This window comes from Anomaloglossus baeobatrachus, unplaced genomic scaffold, assembly GCF_048569485.1.
Source record: "Anomaloglossus baeobatrachus isolate aAnoBae1 unplaced genomic scaffold, aAnoBae1.hap1 Scaffold_3665, whole genome shotgun sequence".
Taxonomy (NCBI): Eukaryota; Metazoa; Chordata; class Amphibia; order Anura; family Aromobatidae; genus Anomaloglossus; species Anomaloglossus baeobatrachus.
This window is the reverse complement of record NW_027443015.1, coordinates 23,623-42,244: the sequence shown is the minus strand read 5'-3', so window position 1 is coordinate 42,244 and position 18,622 is coordinate 23,623. Positions and strand designations below refer to the sequence as shown.

Here is an 18,622-nt window from a genome sequence, read left to right as displayed (position 1 = left end):
GTTTAAGTGTACTTATTGAAAGTAGTAATTCTTTCATAGGCCGCCCTTTCTTAGTATTTGACGTTCCTTATATTGCGGTATGAGGCTTCGCAGTAGGTTGCAAACATTCATCACCCATGACTGTCCCCAATTGAGCTCAGAAGCTCAATGTCTATCATGACCTCTCTTTTAGAATGTCCAAGAGCAAGCAAACTATTCCTCCAGGAGAGGGCGCCAACAGACTACTAAAGAGATCATCATTACTCAAAGAAAACCCCAAAAACCAATGCATGATAGGAATAAACAGGTAACTTTCTTTGGAGTGGAAGCGGAGAGATCGCACCAGATGCCAATTCTAGATGTTATCACACCTGTGGTCACTGCAGCAGCAGGTGAATCCACTTTGTCCAAAAGGGATCTATTCCATTCAATTGCAAATGATCTAGATAAGACAGAGAACTGCAGCACGGGGACATAGCCGAGTTGGTCAGGTTGAGTGGTGATGAGTTTGCTATTTGGATGAATAAAGAAAGTCAAAAGTGTGAAAGATAAAAAACAAAAGGAGGAAGTGTGAAAAGTGAATGGGCCAAATTGAGGTGCATATGAAGACGTATGCTTTCTTCCAATTCATTAAATCGGGCTAATATGAATCAGGTGAATTGAGTTCTGCTTTTGGAAACTGGGTTAAGAAGGGGTGCACCGTTCCTGGAGGTACTGCAATACCAGGTCAATGCGTGGAGTGGACAGAGCAAGCTCTTTTTCCATCTCCCTGTTCTAAAAATCCATTTAATATATGGTCCCCAGATAGGGGACGTATCAGATATTAAACTGATAAGAACAGATTTTTGATTTAACAGCATCTTTATTATCATGCACTACTCACAAAAAGGTAACAAACCGTGTACAGTGCCGCAGCCCCGTACACACAGAACTATACAATCCTTCTTACATAGCCATAGAGTACGACGCACTAAACTATACATCACACTCCTATGCTTATCCATAACACTCAAGCTGAAAGAAAAAGTTAGACAATAAATAACGACGAACCGGCGATTGGGGGATGGGGGTAGGGGAAAAGGGGGATAGGGTGGGGAAATCACAGGCCCGAAGCTTTATTGAAAGACGCACATAACGGGAAAAGGAGGGAGGGGGCATGGAAGAGGTCTAAACCTCCTCCTCGGCGCTGTCGTCCGGACTGTCCATGATGGAATAGTCTCTGAGCAGGCTGTGGATCAGCCTGCGGCAATCCTGGATAGACATCCTCTCCCTCTTCAAGATGAGCCGGTTCCTGGCGACCCAAATAGCGTCCTTAAAGCAGTTCATAAGGCGCCAAGCCTCCTGGATGGCTCCAACGGTGTGAGTCCCAGGGAAGAGTCCATAAAGTACGGAATGGTACGATAGGCTCCCTCTGGGGACGGAGTTCCTCAGGTCATCCTCCAGGGCAACCAACAGGCGCTGTGCGAAACGGCAGTCCCAAAAGGCGTGCAGCGATGTTTCCTCCACGAAGGGGCACCTTGGGCAGTACCGGGTTTTGCACAGGTTCCGGGCGTGCATGAATGACCGGACGGGCAGTCCGCCCTGTATCGCCATCCATGACAAGTCCTTGTGCCCGTTGGTCAATCCAGCCGATGACACGTTTGTCCAAACAGTCTCCAGTGTGTCGTGATGAAGTCCTGGAATGTTCTCCATTTCGTCCTTGGCTCTGATGAGTTTGTGGATAGTCTTTGGCTTCCACAAATCAGGCTTGAGTCCCTCCAGTTGGTGTTCCCTCACAAACCGAACCACGTCTCCGTAGAACCATGGCGCCGTCCAGTTGTAGGGGAAGGAGCTGTCCCACTTGTCCCAGCCTAACCGTCTCCAAAGGGGGAGCAGGAAGAAGCGAGACATGGACCCACCCGCGGAACCTCTCTTGACTCGCAGAGTTCGGCGAACGCAGTCACATACGAAGGAGGATCGCAGGAGGGTGGGGATATCGGGTACGCCCTTCCCACCCTTGCGAGGATCCTTGTACATGATGCTCCGCTTTACTCTGTCCATCTTGGATCCCCAGACAAAACGAAACACCGTCCTGGTAATGGCCCTGCACACGGTGGCAAGGGGGGGCCAGGCCTGGGCCGTGTACTGCAGCACGGGCAGTACCTCGTTACGCAGGACCAGTGCTTTGCCCTCACAGGTGAGGCGTCTGAGGCTCCACAGACCGATCCGTTGGGTGATCTTGGTCAAGCGTTCCTCCCAGGACTTGAGGGCTGCTCCTTCCTTCCCGAACCAGACTCCAAGAACCTTGATGAAATCCGGCTGGATGCTGAAAGGGAAGGGGGCGGAAGAGGCCGGCTGCCAGTCCCCGAAGAGCATGGCTTCTGACTTCCCGCAGTTGACTTTGGCTCCCGAAGCCCGTCCGAAGGTCTCACAGGTCTGGACGAGGGTGTCGACTGAGCGCCGGTCCGCGCAGAAGACGGTCACGTCGTCCATGTAGAGCGAGCACTTGACCTCGAAGCGTTCTGGTCCTGGTGCGGTGATCCCTCTGATCTCTCCATTCCGCCGGATAGCCTCTGCAAAGAGTTCTATAACACAAACAAAAAGAAGAGGTGACAGAGGACAGCCTTGTCTGACCCCTGAGAGGATCGGGAAGGGGTCAGTCTTCCAGCCGTTCACCAACGCCGAGCTGTGAATATCAAAATACATTAGTTGGACATACAAGCAAAACATGTTACCCAAACCTAACCTGTGCAGAGCTTTGCCCAGGAACTCATGGGAAACACGGTCGAAGGCCTTTTCCTGATCCAACGAGATCAGGGCTGCGTGCACCCGGCGGGCTTTGATGTACTCGACCGTGTCCCGCATGAGAGCCAGGCTGTCTGCGATGCGACGTCCGGGGATGCCGCAGGTCTGATCCGGGTGGATGATCCGTCCGATAACAGTCTTCAATCTCGTTGCCATCGTCTTGGCCAGGATCTTGTAGTCGACGTTCAGAAGGGTGATGGGACGCCAATTCTTCAGGTCGCACCTCTCTCCTTTACGCTTGTACAGGATCGTGACCATTCCTTCCCTCAGAGATGGAGGCATTCTGCCCTCCACCACCATCTCCTCATACAGCCCTAACAGGTCCGGACAGATTAGGTCTCCCAGCGCTACATAGAGCTCTGCTGGGAGGCCGTCACTGCCCGGTGTCCTGCCAGAACTAAAGGATTTGGCGGCCGAGAGCAGCTCGTCCACCGTCAGAGGAACATCCATGGCCGCCGCGTCTGCAGGGTCAAGATGGTTAGTGATACCTGACAGGAACTTATCGGCGGCCTCGGGGTCAGTAGTCTTGCGGGCGTAGAGTTCGCTGTAGAAGTCGCTGACGACCTTCATCACGTTCTCTTTCCCGCGTCGCATGTTTCCACTCTCGTCTCGTAGTTCATTCATGGGCGTGTGACCGGCGTGGAGTTTCCTGAAAAAGAACGAGTTACATTTCTCACCCTTCTCCAGGTTCTCCACTTTGGAACGGAAGACAATTCGCTCGGACTCCTCCTCGAAGTGCCTTTTCAGGCTCCTCTTAGTCTCCTCCAGCTCCTCTCTCACGTCCCAGCCGCATCGAAGAAGGTCCTGCAGGGAACGCAGCTCACGCTGGAGTCTCCTGAAGTCCCTCCTCTTCAGACACGCCTGTTGTTGACTCTTTGCCTGAAAGAAGAAACGGAACTCGAGTTTAACGTATTCCCACCAGTCAGAAACAGACTGGAAGCCCGCCTTGTAGGCCCGCCACGTGGAGTAGGCAGCTCTAAGCTCCTCCAGAATCTCACCCTTTTCCAGCAGAGAGCAGTTCAGCTTCCAGGAGCCCGGGCCAATGGGGAAGCCATGGCCCAGCACACCTTGAAAGTGAATGGCTCTGTGGTCAGAGAAGAAGCAGGGGACCATCGAGTGCCCACTCCGCCCAACCGCCCGAGAGGTAAACACAAAGTCAATCCTGGAACGCAGCGAGCCATCGGATCGGCACCATGAATAGTTCACGGATCCGTGTCCGATGGAGCCAACAACGTCCACAAGAGAGGCTTCGGTCACCATCTCAATGAGCAGTTTGGATGTGACGTCCAACTTGGCAGCCGTTCCAGAACTGCGTCCATCCTCCTCAATCGGGCAGTTGAAATCCCCGGCCATCACTACCGTCCTGGCGGTAGCGAGCTGAGGGCGCAGGGCTTGGAGGAGCTCCAGTCGATCGCTCTTCACAGGAGAAGCATACACATTGATGAACCTGACAGGTTCTCCCGCCCAGGTGCCATCCACGAGCAGTAACCTGCCGCAGACGATTTCCTGAACAGAGTCCAATGTGAAGGCGCTTCCCCTGATCAGCACGGCGACCCCCGCGGACCTACAGTCGCCCCCGCCAGACCAGTAGGATGGGCCATGGGTCCACTCCCTGGCCAGATGGTTGAAGGACCTAGAGGAGGGAAGGGAGCATTCCTGCAGGAAAAATACATCACTAGACTGAGTGTTAAGGAACGCAAAAATTGTCTGGCGTCGGAACTTGTCTCTGATGCTCCTAACATTAATGGAAAAGATGTTAATGTTAGCAGTCATTGGAGGAAAGAGAAAGTTAGAGCAGGCGGTGTGCCTTAGTTACCACTCCGGTCGGGCGGTTCTTCCTCTTTGGCACCTGCTGGTAAGGGTATCTCCAGCAGACCCTCTTCTGCTAGCTGATCAAGCAGGGATGGTGCCTCAGTGGCTTCCGACTCCTCCATTTCTTCTTCGGCCACAAGGGACTCCACCATCTGCTCCAACACGTCCGGTTCTGGGAGGAGGCCATCCTCCTCTTCCTGGGGTGGGTTAAGGTCCACAATGAATAGCTTGGAAGGTTCTGCGACAGGACTATCTTCCACCTTCCTTTTCCTTTGGCCTGTACCTGAGGAGACAAGAGCTGGAAAATCCTCCTCGGTGAAAAGTGCAAGAGTGCTGGGGCCCTCTGCTCTCATGGTCTGGGGAGGGAGAGTGGGCTTTGGGGGGGGGGTGAGGAGACCAGCTGAGGAGTAGGGAAATGAGGTGGAGGTAGTGGAATCCTCAGTAGGGTTGGCCGGGGGGGGAGGGGTTTGGACAGGGGTGACAGGGGGGGGGACCAGGGAGGGGGCAGCAGTTTTCTTACCCTTCTTTTCCCTGGACTCCGTGGCTGCTGGGGCATCGGCTGGAGCCACGGTCGCCGGGTTCTTGGCCGCCTTGTCCTTGGCCTCTGTGGCCTTGGTCGTAGCTGCCTTGGTCGACGAAGCTGTGACTACCCGATACTGGGTCGCCGCGGCAACCCTTGCCCAGGATTTCTCCCGCTGTGGGCAGTCCTTGTAAAGGTGGTCCGCCTGTCCACATAGGTTGCAAGTCTTCTTCTTTGGGCAGTCCTTGGAGCTGTGTCCTGTCACCCGGCAAACCCTGCAGGCGTCCTCCTTGCAGGTCTTCATCGAATGCCCTTTCCCGCCACATTTCCTGCAGTTGTGTGGCATGTCCGGGTAGTAGATGAGACCATAGGAGTTTCCCAGAGAGAATGTCGGGGGCAGGTGCTGGAGACCATCCTCGGATGCTGGTTCCCTGTAGAGTCGAACGGTTACTGACCACTTACCCGTCCAGAATCCGTTGCCGTTAAGGATGTGGGATGGCTCCCTCACCACTGTGCAGAGACGTCCCAGGAACGTGGAGATGTCTCTTCCTGGGGTGTGCGGGTTCCGCATGGAGACCGTGATCCTCTTCTCATCCCTCTGTATAGGACAGGATCCTAAAAAAGAATGAAAAGGGGAGTCCGGCATCGCTGCGTTCATCGCCTCCCAGTATCTCCTGCAGGCATTCACCGTGGCAAAGGTTACCAGAAAAATGCCAGTCATGAAGGTCTGGACACTCAGGGTTTCCGCCCTGGAGAAGCCCTGATCCAGAATCATCTTCTTGCAGAACACGTCGCTGGACATGTCCGGCAACCTACCATCCACCGCCTTTAGCTTCAGGGCGACCGTCTGCCGCATCCAAGGCTCCAGGGTTGGAGCCTTTTCAGGCGGCGTCCGGGCTCCCTCCGGCTGGCCGGCGTCGGAGGTAGGGGCCTCTTGGGCCGAAGAAGCCTCTGGATGAGCCTTCCTGGAGGTCCCTGGGTCCTGAGCCTTCTTGGCTGCCTTCTCTGGCTTGCTTGCCATGGCTGGTTCCTGCTTGAGTTCCCGGAGCTGGATCTTGGATTCTTCTCCGGGTGTCTTCTCCCGCTGTGTTCCTCCTCGAAGTTCCTCTGGTCTCCCCAAGTCTTCTCCGAGCCTTCGTCTTCTTGCTTCTTTCTGCCAAGCTCTTCTTCCGTCCGATCTCCCTCTTTCGGTCTCGGCTGGGCTTCGGAGCTTGTCTCCCTGATCGTATCTCGTCAAGTGTAGCTAGCTCAGTTTGTTCTGATAAGAACAGATACTACACTTGATCTTAGCCAAAAGGCCGAGAAGCGATAACCAGAATTGGTTTGGGCCTCGAGTGGCACCCTGGCCTATGCCGGACACATCTTAGGGAGAGAGAGCGAGAGGGAGACAAACCCACGCCTACACAAGACATTTTGTCACCCAAGCCAACCCTTGAAAAGGCTGCTTTGCAGAGCCAAAACAAGAAGAATGGTGCGTTTTGCAGCCGCCGCCCCCCACTGCAATGAATCTGAATAACTCCTCCTTTAGGGCGCAAGCAACTCCCCTCCCCCTTGCAGTCTTTCCAATTCACGATACAAAAAGACGGACAGGACAGGTTGCCTGACTTTCCGTCACTGCCACCCTTTGCCATCCTTACCCGTAGAAAGCCCTTTCATCATCCCCAAACCCTAATCTTTTCCCTTTCCTTCCCAGCCCCCAAACCCTGCCCTCTGTACCTTTCTCACCACCCGCTTCCCTTCTCCTGTCATCCCCCTACCACCCGGGAAAAAAAGAGATTGCCCCCTCCTTCCACTAGCCCACCCTCCCACCCAAAGAACAACTTCTTCTGCGCAGCTTGTTTTCTAGGCAGCAGCGCTATTGTGATGTCATCGGGGGGCATTGTGACAAGCCGCCAGTGTTCCGTCTCTTCATGTTGTGCACAGTTCAAACGGAAAATACATCAACAGGCAGACTACAGAAAAGCTTACTATCAAAGGTTAGAGGGGGGCTTTCTCAGAGGGCTTTTTACAGTTTTTCTATTCCCAATTAGCCGTTTAAGTGTACTTATTGAAAGTAGTAATTCTTTCATAGGCCGCCCTTTCTTAGTATTTGACGTTCCTTATATTGCGGTATGAGGCTTCGCAGTAGGTTGCAAACATTCATCACCCATGACTGTCCCCAATTGAGCTCAGAAGCTCAATGTCTATCATGACCTCTCTTTTAGAATGTCCAAGAGCAAGCAAACTATTCCTCCAGGAGAGGGCGCCAACAGACTACTAAAGAGATCATCATTACTCAAAGAAAACCCCAAAAACCAATGCATGATAGGAATAAACAGGTAACTTTCTTTGGAGTGGAAGCGGAGAGATCGCACCAGATGCCAATTCTAGATGTTATCACACCTGTGGTCACTGCAGCAGCAGGTGAATCCACTTTGTCCAAAAGGGATCTATTCCATTCAATTGCAAATGATCTAGATAAGACAGAGAACTGCAGCACGGGGACATAGCCGAGTTGGTCAGGTTGAGTGGTGATGAGTTTGCTATTTGGATGAATAAAGAAAGTCAAAAGTGTGAAAGATAAAAAACAAAAGGAGGAAGTGTGAAAAGTGAATGGGCCAAATTGAGGTGCATATGAAGACGTATGCTTTCTTCCAATTCATTAAATCGGGCTAATATGAATCAGGTGAATTGAGTTCTGCTTTTGGAAACTGGGTTAAGAAGGGGTGCACCGTTCCTGGAGGTACTGCAATACCAGGTCAATGCGTGGAGTGGACAGAGCAAGCTCTTTTTCCATCTCCCTGTTCTAAAAATCCATTTAATATATGGTCCCCAGATAGGGGACGTATCAGATATTAAACTGATAAGAACAGATACTACACTTGATCTTAGCCAAAAGGCCGAGAAGCGATAACCAGAATTGGTTTGGGCCTCGAGTGGCACCCTGGCCTATGCCGGACACATCTTAGGGAGAGAGAGCGAGAGGGAGACAAACCCACGCCTACACAAGACATTTTGTCACCCAAGCCAACCCTTGAAAAGGCTGCTTTGCAGAGCCAAAACAAGAAGAATGGTGCGTTTTGCAGCCGCCGCCCCCCACTGCAATGAATCTGAATAACTCCTCCTTTAGGGCGCAAGCAACTCCCCTCCCCCTTGCAGTCTTTCCAATTCACGATACAAAAAGACGGACAGGACAGGTTGCCTGACTTTCCGTCACTGCCACCCTTTGCCATCCTTACCCGTAGAAAGCCCTTTCATCATCCCCAAACCCTAATCTTTTCCCTTTCCTTCCCAGCCCCCAAACCCTGCCCTCTGTACCTTTCTCACCACCCGCTTCCCTTCTCCTGTCATCCCCCTACCACCCGGGAAAAAAAGAGATTGCCCCCTCCTTCCACTAGCCCACCCTCCCACCCAAAGAACAACTTCTTCTGCGCAGCTTGTTTTCTAGGCAGCAGCGCTATTGTGATGTCATCGGGGGGCATTGTGACAAGCCGCCAGTGTTCCGTCTCTTCATGTTGTGCACAGTTCAAACGGAAAATACATCAACAGGCAGACTACAGAAAAGCTTACTATCAAAGGTTAGAGGGGGGCTTTCTCAGAGGGCTTTTTACAGTTTTTCTATTCCCAATTAGCCGTTTAAGTGTACTTATTGAAAGTAGTAATTCTTTCATAGGCCGCCCTTTCTTAGTATTTGACGTTCCTTATATTGCGGTATGAGGCTTCGCAGTAGGTTGCAAACATTCATCACCCATGACTGTCCCCAATTGAGCTCAGAAGCTCAATGTCTATCATGACCTCTCTTTTAGAATGTCCAAGAGCAAGCAAACTATTCCTCCAGGAGAGGGCGCCAACAGACTACTAAAGAGATCATCATTACTCAAAGAAAACCCCAAAAACCAATGCATGATAGGAATAAACAGGTAACTTTCTTTGGAGTGGAAGCGGAGAGATCGCACCAGATGCCAATTCTAGATGTTATCACACCTGTGGTCACTGCAGCAGCAGGTGAATCCACTTTGTCCAAAAGGGATCTATTCCATTCAATTGCAAATGATCTAGATAAGACAGAGAACTGCAGCACGGGGACATAGCCGAGTTGGTCAGGTTGAGTGGTGATGAGTTTGCTATTTGGATGAATAAAGAAAGTCAAAAGTGTGAAAGATAAAAAACAAAAGGAGGAAGTGTGAAAAGTGAATGGGCCAAATTGAGGTGCATATGAAGACGTATGCTTTCTTCCAATTCATTAAATCGGGCTAATATGAATCAGGTGAATTGAGTTCTGCTTTTGGAAACTGGGTTAAGAAGGGGTGCACCGTTCCTGGAGGTACTGCAATACCAGGTCAATGCGTGGAGTGGACAGAGCAAGCTCTTTTTCCATCTCCCTGTTCTAAAAATCCATTTAATATATGGTCCCCAGATAGGGGACGTATCAGATATTAAACTGATAAGAACAGATACTACACTTGATCTTAGCCAAAAGGCCGAGAAGCGATAACCAGAATTGGTTTGGGCCTCGAGTGGCACCCTGGCCTATGCCGGACACATCTTAGGGAGAGAGAGCGAGAGGGAGACAAACCCACGCCTACACAAGACATTTTGTCACCCAAGCCAACCCTTGAAAAGGCTGCTTTGCAGAGCCAAAACAAGAAGAATGGTGCGTTTTGCAGCCGCCGCCCCCCACTGCAATGAATCTGAATAACTCCTCCTTTAGGGCGCAAGCAACTCCCCTCCCCCTTGCAGTCTTTCCAATTCACGATACAAAAAGACGGACAGGACAGGTTGCCTGACTTTCCGTCACTGCCACCCTTTGCCATCCTTACCCGTAGAAAGCCCTTTCATCATCCCCAAACCCTAATCTTTTCCCTTTCCTTCCCAGCCCCCAAACCCTGCCCTCTGTACCTTTCTCACCACCCGCTTCCCTTCTCCTGTCATCCCCCTACCACCCGGGAAAAAAAGAGATTGCCCCCTCCTTCCACTAGCCCACCCTCCCACCCAAAGAACAACTTCTTCTGCGCAGCTTGTTTTCTAGGCAGCAGCGCTATTGTGATGTCATCGGGGGGCATTGTGGCAAGCCGCCAGTGTTCCGTCTCTTCATGTTGTGCACAGTTCAAACGGAAAATACATCAACAGGCAGACTACAGAAAAGCTTACTATCAAAGGTTAGAGGGGGGCTTTCTCAGAGGGCTTTTTACAGTTTTTCTATTCCCAATTAGCCGTTTAAGTGTACTTATTGAAAGTAGTAATTCTTTCATAGGCCGCCCTTTCTTAGTATTTGACGTTCCTTATATTGCGGTATGAGGCTTCGCAGTAGGTTGCAAACATTCATCACCCATGACTGTCCCCAATTGAGCTCAGAAGCTCAATGTCTATCATGACCTCTCTTTTAGAATGTCCAAGAGCAAGCAAACTATTCCTCCAGGAGAGGGCGCCAACAGACTACTAAAGAGATCATCATTACTCAAAGAAAACCCCAAAAACCAATGCATGATAGGAATAAACAGGTAACTTTCTTTGGAGTGGAAGCGGAGAGATCGCACCAGATGCCAATTCTAGATGTTATCACACCTGTGGTCACTGCAGCAGCAGGTGAATCCACTTTGTACAAAAGGGATCTATTCCATTCAATTGCAAATGATCTAGATAAGACAGAGAACTGCAGCACGGGGACATAGCCGAGTTGGTCAGGTTGAGTGGTGATGAGTTTGCTATTTGGATGAATAAAGAAAGTCAAAAGTGTGAAAGATAAAAAACAAAAGGAGGAAGTGTGAAAAGTGAATGGGCCAAATTGAGGTGCATATGAAGACGTATGCTTTCTTCCAATTCATTAAATCGGGCTAATATGAATCAGGTGAATTGAGTTCTGCTTTTGGAAACTGGGTTAAGAAGGGGTGCACCGTTCCTGGAGGTACTGCAATACCAGGTCAATGCGTGGAGTGGACAGAGCAAGCTCTTTTTCCATCTCCCTGTTCTAAAAATCCATTTAATATATGGTCCCCAGATAGGGGACGTATCAGATATTAAACTGATAAGAACAGATACTACACTTGATCTTAGCCAAAAGGCCGAGAAGCGATAACCAGAATTGGTTTGGGCCTCGAGTGGCACCCTGGCCTATGCCGGACACATCTTAGGGAGAGAGAGCGAGAGGGAGACAAACCCACGCCTACACAAGACATTTTGTCACCCAAGCCAACCCTTGAAAAGGCTGCTTTGCAGAGCCAAAACAAGAAGAATGGTGCGTTTTGCAGCCGCCGCCCCCCACTGCAATGAATCTGAATAACTCCTCCTTTAGGGCGCAAGCAACTCCCCTCCCCCTTGCAGTCTTTCCAATTCACGATACAAAAAGACGGACAGGACAGGTTGCCTGACTTTCCGTCACTGCCACCCTTTGCCATCCTTACCCGTAGAAAGCCCTTTCATCATCCCCAAACCCTAATCTTTTCCCTTTCCTTCCCAGCCCCCAAACCCTGCCCTCTGTACCTTTCTCACCACCCGCTTCCCTTCTCCTGTCATCCCCCTACCACCCGGGAAAAAAAGAGATTGCCCCCTCCTTCCACTAGCCCACCCTCCCACCCAAAGAACAACTTCTTCTGCGCAGCTTGTTTTCTAGGCAGCAGCGCTATTGTGATGTCATCGGGGGGCATTGTGACAAGCCGCCAGTGTTCCGTCTCTTCATGTTGTGCACAGTTCAAACGGAAAATACATCAACAGGCAGACTACAGAAAAGCTTACTATCAAAGGTTAGAGGGGGGCTTTCTCAGAGGGCTTTTTACAGTTTTTCTATTCCCAATTAGCCGTTTAAGTGTACTTATTGAAAGTAGTAATTCTTTCATAGGCCGCCCTTTCTTAGTATTTGACGTTCCTTATATTGCGGTATGAGGCTTCGCAGTAGGTTGCAAACATTCATCACCCATGACTGTCCCCAATTGAGCTCAGAAGCTCAATGTCTATCATGACCTCTCTTTTAGAATGTCCAAGAGCAAGCAAACTATTCCTCCAGGAGAGGGCGCCAACAGACTACTAAAGAGATCATCATTACTCAAAGAAAACCCCAAAAACCAATGCATGATAGGAATAAACAGGTAACTTTCTTTGGAGTGGAAGCGGAGAGATCGCACCAGATGCCAATTCTAGATGTTATCACACCTGTGGTCACTGCAGCAGCAGGTGAATCCACTTTGTCCAAAAGGGATCTATTCCATTCAATTGCAAATGATCTAGATAAGACAGAGAACTGCAGCACGGGGACATAGCCGAGTTGGTCAGGTTGAGTGGTGATGAGTTTGCTATTTGGATGAATAAAGAAAGTCAAAAGTGTGAAAGATAAAAAACAAAAGGAGGAAGTGTGAAAAGTGAATGGGCCAAATTGAGGTGCATATGAAGACGTATGCTTTCTTCCAATTCATTAAATCGGGCTAATATGAATCAGGTGAATTGAGTTCTGCTTTTGGAAACTGGGTTAAGAAGGGGTGCACCGTTCCTGGAGGTACTGCAATACCAGGTCAATGCGTGGAGTGGACAGAGCAAGCTCTTTTTCCATCTCCCTGTTCTAAAAATCCATTTAATATATGGTCCCCAGATAGGGGACGTATCAGATATTAAACTGATAAGAACAGATACTACACTTGATCTTAGCCAAAAGGCCGAGAAGCGATAACCAGAATTGGTTTGGGCCTCGAGTGGCACCCTGGCCTATGCCGGACACATCTTAGGGAGAGAGAGCGAGAGGGAGACAAACCCACGCCTACACAAGACATTTTGTCACCCAAGCCAACCCTTGAAAAGGCTGCTTTGCAGAGCCAAAACAAGAAGAATGGTGCGTTTTGCAGCCGCCGCCCCCCACTGCAATGAATCTGAATAACTCCTCCTTTAGGGCGCAAGCAACTCCCCTCCCCCTTGCAGTCTTTCCAATTCACGATACAAAAAGACGGACAGGACAGGTTGCCTGACTTTCCGTCACTGCCACCCTTTGCCATCCTTACCCGTAGAAAGCCCTTTCATCATCCCCAAACCCTAATCTTTTCCCTTTCCTTCCCAGCCCCCAAACCCTGCCCTCTGTACCTTTCTCACCACCCGCTTCCCTTCTCCTGTCATCCCCCTACCACCCGGGAAAAAAAGAGATTGCCCCCTCCTTCCACTAGCCCACCCTCCCACCCAAAGAACAACTTCTTCTGCGCAGCTTGTTTTCTAGGCAGCAGCGCTATTGTGATGTCATCGGGGGGCATTGTGACAAGCCGCCAGTGTTCCGTCTCTTCATGTTGTGCACAGTTCAAACGGAAAATACATCAACAGGCAGACTACAGAAAAGCTTACTATCAAAGGTTAGAGGGGGGCTTTCTCAGAGGGCTTTTTACAGTTTTTCTATTCCCAATTAGCCGTTTAAGTGTACTTATTGAAAGTAGTAATTCTTTCATAGGCCGCCCTTTCTTAGTATTTGACGTTCCTTATATTGCGGTATGAGGCTTCGCAGTAGGTTGCAAACATTCATCACCCATGACTGTCCCCAATTGAGCTCAGAAGCTCAATGTCTATCATGACCTCTCTTTTAGAATGTCCAAGAGCAAGCAAACTATTCCTCCAGGAGAGGGCGCCAACAGACTACTAAAGAGATCATCATTACTCAAAGAAAACCCCAAAAACCAATGCATGATAGGAATAAACAGGTAACTTTCTTTGGAGTGGAAGCGGAGAGATCGCACCAGATGCCAATTCTAGATGTTATCACACCTGTGGTCACTGCAGCAGCAGGTGAATCCACTTTGTCCAAAAGGGATCTATTCCATTCAATTGCAAATGATCTAGATAAGACAGAGAACTGCAGCACGGGGACATAGCCGAGTTGGTCAGGTTGAGTGGTGATGAGTTTGCTATTTGGATGAATAAAGAAAGTCAAAAGTGTGAAAGATAAAAAACAAAAGGAGGAAGTGTGAAAAGTGAATGGGCCAAATTGAGGTGCATATGAAGACGTATGCTTTCTTCCAATTCATTAAATCGGGCTAATATGAATCAGGTGAATTGAGTTCTGCTTTTGGAAACTGGGTTAAGAAGGGGTGCACCGTTCCTGGAGGTACTGCAATACCAGGTCAATGCGTGGAGTGGACAGAGCAAGCTCTTTTTCCATCTCCCTGTTCTAAAAATCCATTTAATATATGGTCCCCAGATAGGGGACGTATCAGATATTAAACTGATAAGAACAGATACTACACTTGATCTTAGCCAAAAGGCCGAGAAGCGATAACCAGAATTGGTTTGGGCCTCGAGTGGCACCCTGGCCTATGCCGGACACATCTTAGGGAGAGAGAGCGAGAGGGAGACAAACCCACGCCTACACAAGACATTTTGTCACCCAAGCCAACCCTTGAAAAGGCTGCTTTGCAGAGCCAAAACAAGAAGAATGGTGCGTTTTGCAGCCGCCGCCCCCCACTGCAATGAATCTGAATAACTCCTCCTTTAGGGCGCAAGCAACTCCCCTCCCCCTTGCAGTCTTTCCAATTCACGATACAAAAAGACGGACAGGACAGGTTGCCTGACTTTCCGTCACTGCCACCCTTTGCCATCCTTACCCGTAGAAAGCCCTTTCATCATCCCCAAACCCTAATCTTTTCCCTTTCCTTCCCAGCCCCCAAACCCTGCCCTCTGTACCTTTCTCACCACCCGCTTCCCTTCTCCTGTCATCCCCCTACCACCCGGGAAAAAAAGAGATTGCCCCCTCCTTCCACTAGCCCACCCTCCCACCCAAAGAACAACTTCTTCTGCGCAGCTTGTTTTCTAGGCAGCAGCGCTATTGTGATGTCATCGGGGGGCATTGTGACAAGCCGCCAGTGTTCCGTCTCTTCATGTTGTGCACAGTTCAAACGGAAAATACATCAACAGGCAGACTACAGAAAAGCTTACTATCAAAGGTTAGAGGGGGGCTTTCTCAGAGGGCTTTTTACAGTTTTTCTATTCCCAATTAGCCGTTTAAGTGTACTTATTGAAAGTAGTAATTCTTTCATAGGCCGCCCTTTCTTAGTATTTGACGTTCCTTATATTGCGGTATGAGGCTTCGCAGTAGGTTGCAAACATTCATCACCCATGACTGTCCCCAATTGAGCTCAGAAGCTCAATGTCTATCATGACCTCTCTTTTAGAATGTCCAAGAGCAAGCAAACTATTCCTCCAGGAGAGGGCGCCAACAGACTACTAAAGAGATCATCATTACTCAAAGAAAACCCCAAAAACCAATGCATGATAGGAATAAACAGGTAACTTTCTTTGGAGTGGAAGCGGAGAGATCGCACCAGATGCCAATTCTAGATGTTATCACACCTGTGGTCACTGCAGCAGCAGGTGAATCCACTTTGTCCAAAAGGGATCTATTCCATTCAATTGCAAATGATCTAGATAAGACAGAGAACTGCAGCACGGGGACATAGCCGAGTTGGTCAGGTTGAGTGGTGATGAGTTTGCTATTTGGATGAATAAAGAAAGTCAAAAGTGTGAAAGATAAAAAACAAAAGGAGGAAGTGTGAAAAGTGAATGGGCCAAATTGAGGTGCATATGAAGACGTATGCTTTCTTCCAATTCATTAAATCGGGCTAATATGAATCAGGTGAATTGAGTTCTGCTTTTGGAAACTGGGTTAAGAAGGGGTGCACCGTTCCTGGAGGTACTGCAATACCAGGTCAATGCGTGGAGTGGACAGAGCAAGCTCTTTTTCCATCTCCCTGTTCTAAAAATCCATTTAATATATGGTCCCCAGATAGGGGACGTATCAGATATTAAACTGATAAGAACAGATACTACACTTGATCTTAGCCAAAAGGCCGAGAAGCGATAACCAGAATTGGTTTGGGCCTCGAGTGGCACCCTGGCCTATGCCGGACACATCTTAGGGAGAGAGAGCGAGAGGGAGACAAACCCACGCCTACACAAGACATTTTGTCACCCAAGCCAACCCTTGAAAAGGCTGCTTTGCAGAGCCAAAACAAGAAGAATGGTGCGTTTAGAAAGCCACGGACCCACTTGGGGGGAGGGGCGACATGACCAAGGGGGAGGTAGGGAGTGATGGGTTAATAGGGACAGTGGTATATGCCTAATATGGCTTTGGGGGATGGTTTTAGCCGGGGAGGAAGAGGAGGAGCAGGGAAAGGGTTAGCTGGGAGAGGAAGGAGTTACCTCCTCTTCTGTTTCCGGACGCCGAACGATCTGCACGTGCACCTCCATGGCAGATCTTCAGGAGCTCCAGCGTCTGATTCAGGCAGCGGTCGCAGCGCACGGGCCCCTGGCAGTGCAGACCCACATCAGGGCTGCCGGGGTTAACCCGTCGGCGCTTGCCCCTCGTCCCCCCAGCAGCGGCGGGCGCCAGTCGCGGCCCCCCCGCAGGTATTCCCCGGGCGCGGGGGGGGCGAGGAGGAGATGTAAGAGCCCCTCCAGGGACCCTCCGCAGAGTGCAGCGCAGCAGCAGCGTCTGGCTGCTGCAGAGGCCGGCGGGAGGAATCTTCGTTCCAGCCGCGGCGGTCGGGAGGTGGGAGTGGCCAGCACGGGGCCTGCTTCCGGTCCCGGCCTCCGGGCTGGAGTTACTGAGACTGCAGCGGCTCCAGGCCGGGAGCGCGCTCGGCGCAGGAGAGAGGCCAGCAGATCCCCCTGCAGTCGGCGGGGGGACCGCGGGGCTGCACGTGGCGGTAGGTCCGGCGCCGGGGGGGGGTCTGCGGTGCCTGACCCCGGTGCGGCTGAGAGAAGGAGTGACGGCGGGAGCCCTGCGGCAACCGCCGGGTCACTCAGTACCGCTGTGCAGCCCCCGGATGTGGCAGTCTCCCGTGGGAGCGGGAGGACTCGGCGGATGGAGGCCTGCAATAGCCCAGGAGGGCCAGAGGCGACGACGGCTGAGATCCGGAGCCGGGCGTCTGGTCGTCCGCGCCCAGAGGCCCCTTGCAGTCGGCAGGGGGGCGGGCGCAAGAGGTCGAGGCCCGGGGTGCCGGCGCGGGGAACAGGACGGTCTCCTGGGTTGTCACCCCGGGGCAAGAGATGGAGCGGGGATGACTCTGCCCACGCGGCGGCCCTGTCTGGCGGCCGTGGTGGGGGGGGTGCTGCGGCGGCGCCCCCCGGATGTCGGATGGAAGATGAGGCCAGCGGCGAGGAGGGGGAAGAGGCTTTCGGTTCGGAGGAGTCGGATGGACGACAGACGGAGGACAGCGAGGCGGCGGTCTCGGGAGACGCCGAGCGGCGGTCGGGTGAGACGGCCGCGGAGGCGGCAGGGGCTGCGCTGGCGGGGGGCTTCGGGGGGGGGGCGGCTGCGGCTACGGCAGCGCCCGCTGGTTTCGCAGTGTGGAGTCAATTGTTGGGGCTGTTGCAGGGGCTGGCGGCGGCTTCGGGAGCGGGGGGGGAGGGGGCCCAGGCGCCGGTGGCGGCGTGGGTGGGTGCAGCCGGTTTAGGGGCCTCGGCGGCGACGGGGGGTGACGGAGCGGGTGCGAGTAGAGGGGGGGGCGAAGGGGGGAGTGAGACGGGGGGGGGAAAGGAGAAGGAAAAGGAGAAGGAAAAGGAGAAGGAAAAGGAGAAGGAGGATGAGGTGGTGCGCTTAGATGATAGGGCTAAAAGCGAAGTTTATGTTTGTTTTGAGGGCCCGCTGGGGGCCCATTTAAAGAAGGAGGTGCGGGAAAAAATTTGGAAAGGGGAATATGTGGAGATATTTTCTCTGCTTCCCCTGGAGAAATTTAATTTGGATAGGGTTAAGCCGAGTGATTCCAAAAAGGAGAAGGACGAGGAGGAAAAGCGCCGTTATAGGCTTATTCCTCGGACTTTTGCCAACTGGCTACAGGCATTTGCGATTTTGGCGAGCGTGGTCGGGGAGAAGGAGCCGGAGCATTGTTCGGCTTTGTTCGGCTACATGGATGCGATAGGGGAGGCTTATCGAGTTTATGGCGGACTGGCGTGGCTGCGCTACGACGAGCAATTTAGGCAGCGGAAGGCATTGCGGCCAGATATGCGTTGGGACCATAAGGATATTTCCTTATGGATGCGATTGATGTCGGCACCGGCTCAGCCCTTTCGGGGGGGCGCCGGGGGTTCGGGGGGGGCCGGGTCCCCGGCAAGTTTCAAGAAAGGTTTGTGTTGGCAGTACAATGAAGGGCAGTGCAGGTTTGGAGCGGCGTGCCGTTTTAAGCATGAATGCTCCGGATGTGGGGGGGGACATAGCTTGTCCAAATGTTTTAAAAAAGGAAAAGGAAAGGCTGGTGATGGGGCTGGTAAGAGGGACGACGCCGGTGAAGGTAGAAGTGATGGTTCCGTTTTTAAATAGGTATCCGGACAAGGAGGCGGCGGCGTTGTTAAGTTCTGGTTTTTCGGATGGTTTTCATATTCCGTCGGTTGTTAATGCATCGGTTCCGCCGTATCGTAATTTGCGTTCCGCTCGGGATCACCCGGAAGTGGTGGATGAGAAGCTGGAAAGGGAGGTGGCTTTGGGCAGGATGGGCGGCCCTTATGTCGCCCCGCCGTGCGGGAATTTGGTGGTGTCACCGTTGGGGGTGGTACCAAAGAAGGAGCGGAATAAATTTCGGCTGATTCATCATT

At 51.6% G+C, this 18,622-nt stretch overlaps 6 non-coding genes and 2 pseudogenes across 6 annotated transcripts; all 8 read right to left on the bottom strand.

Moving 5' to 3' along the window:
* Window positions 1-668: 668 nt before the first annotated feature.
* LOC142274050 (U2 spliceosomal RNA) lies at window positions 669-872 on the bottom strand (annotated as a pseudogene).
* A 5,429-nt stretch (window positions 873-6,301) lies between these two features.
* On the bottom strand, window positions 6,302-6,405 carry LOC142274055 (U2 spliceosomal RNA; annotated as a pseudogene).
* Window positions 6,406-7,795: 1,390 nt separating this feature from the next.
* LOC142274035 (U2 spliceosomal RNA) lies at window positions 7,796-7,986 on the bottom strand. Its single transcript, XR_012738413.1, has one exon. It is a non-coding gene; the product is annotated as a U2 spliceosomal RNA (small nuclear RNA).
* A 1,390-nt stretch (window positions 7,987-9,376) lies between these two features.
* LOC142274033 (U2 spliceosomal RNA) lies at window positions 9,377-9,567 on the bottom strand. The gene has a single exon (XR_012738411.1). It is a non-coding gene; the product is annotated as a U2 spliceosomal RNA (small nuclear RNA).
* Window positions 9,568-10,957: 1,390 nt separating this feature from the next.
* On the bottom strand, window positions 10,958-11,148 carry LOC142274032 (U2 spliceosomal RNA). Its single transcript, XR_012738410.1, has one exon. It is a non-coding gene; the product is annotated as a U2 spliceosomal RNA (small nuclear RNA).
* Window positions 11,149-12,538: 1,390 nt separating this feature from the next.
* On the bottom strand, window positions 12,539-12,729 carry LOC142274031 (U2 spliceosomal RNA). The gene has a single exon (XR_012738409.1). It is a non-coding gene; the product is annotated as a U2 spliceosomal RNA (small nuclear RNA).
* A 1,390-nt stretch (window positions 12,730-14,119) lies between these two features.
* On the bottom strand, window positions 14,120-14,310 carry LOC142274029 (U2 spliceosomal RNA). Its single transcript, XR_012738408.1, has one exon. It is a non-coding gene; the product is annotated as a U2 spliceosomal RNA (small nuclear RNA).
* Window positions 14,311-15,700: 1,390 nt separating this feature from the next.
* Window positions 15,701-15,891, bottom strand: LOC142274028 (U2 spliceosomal RNA). Its single transcript, XR_012738407.1, has one exon. It is a non-coding gene; the product is annotated as a U2 spliceosomal RNA (small nuclear RNA).
* Between the last annotated feature and the right edge of the window lie 2,731 nt (window positions 15,892-18,622).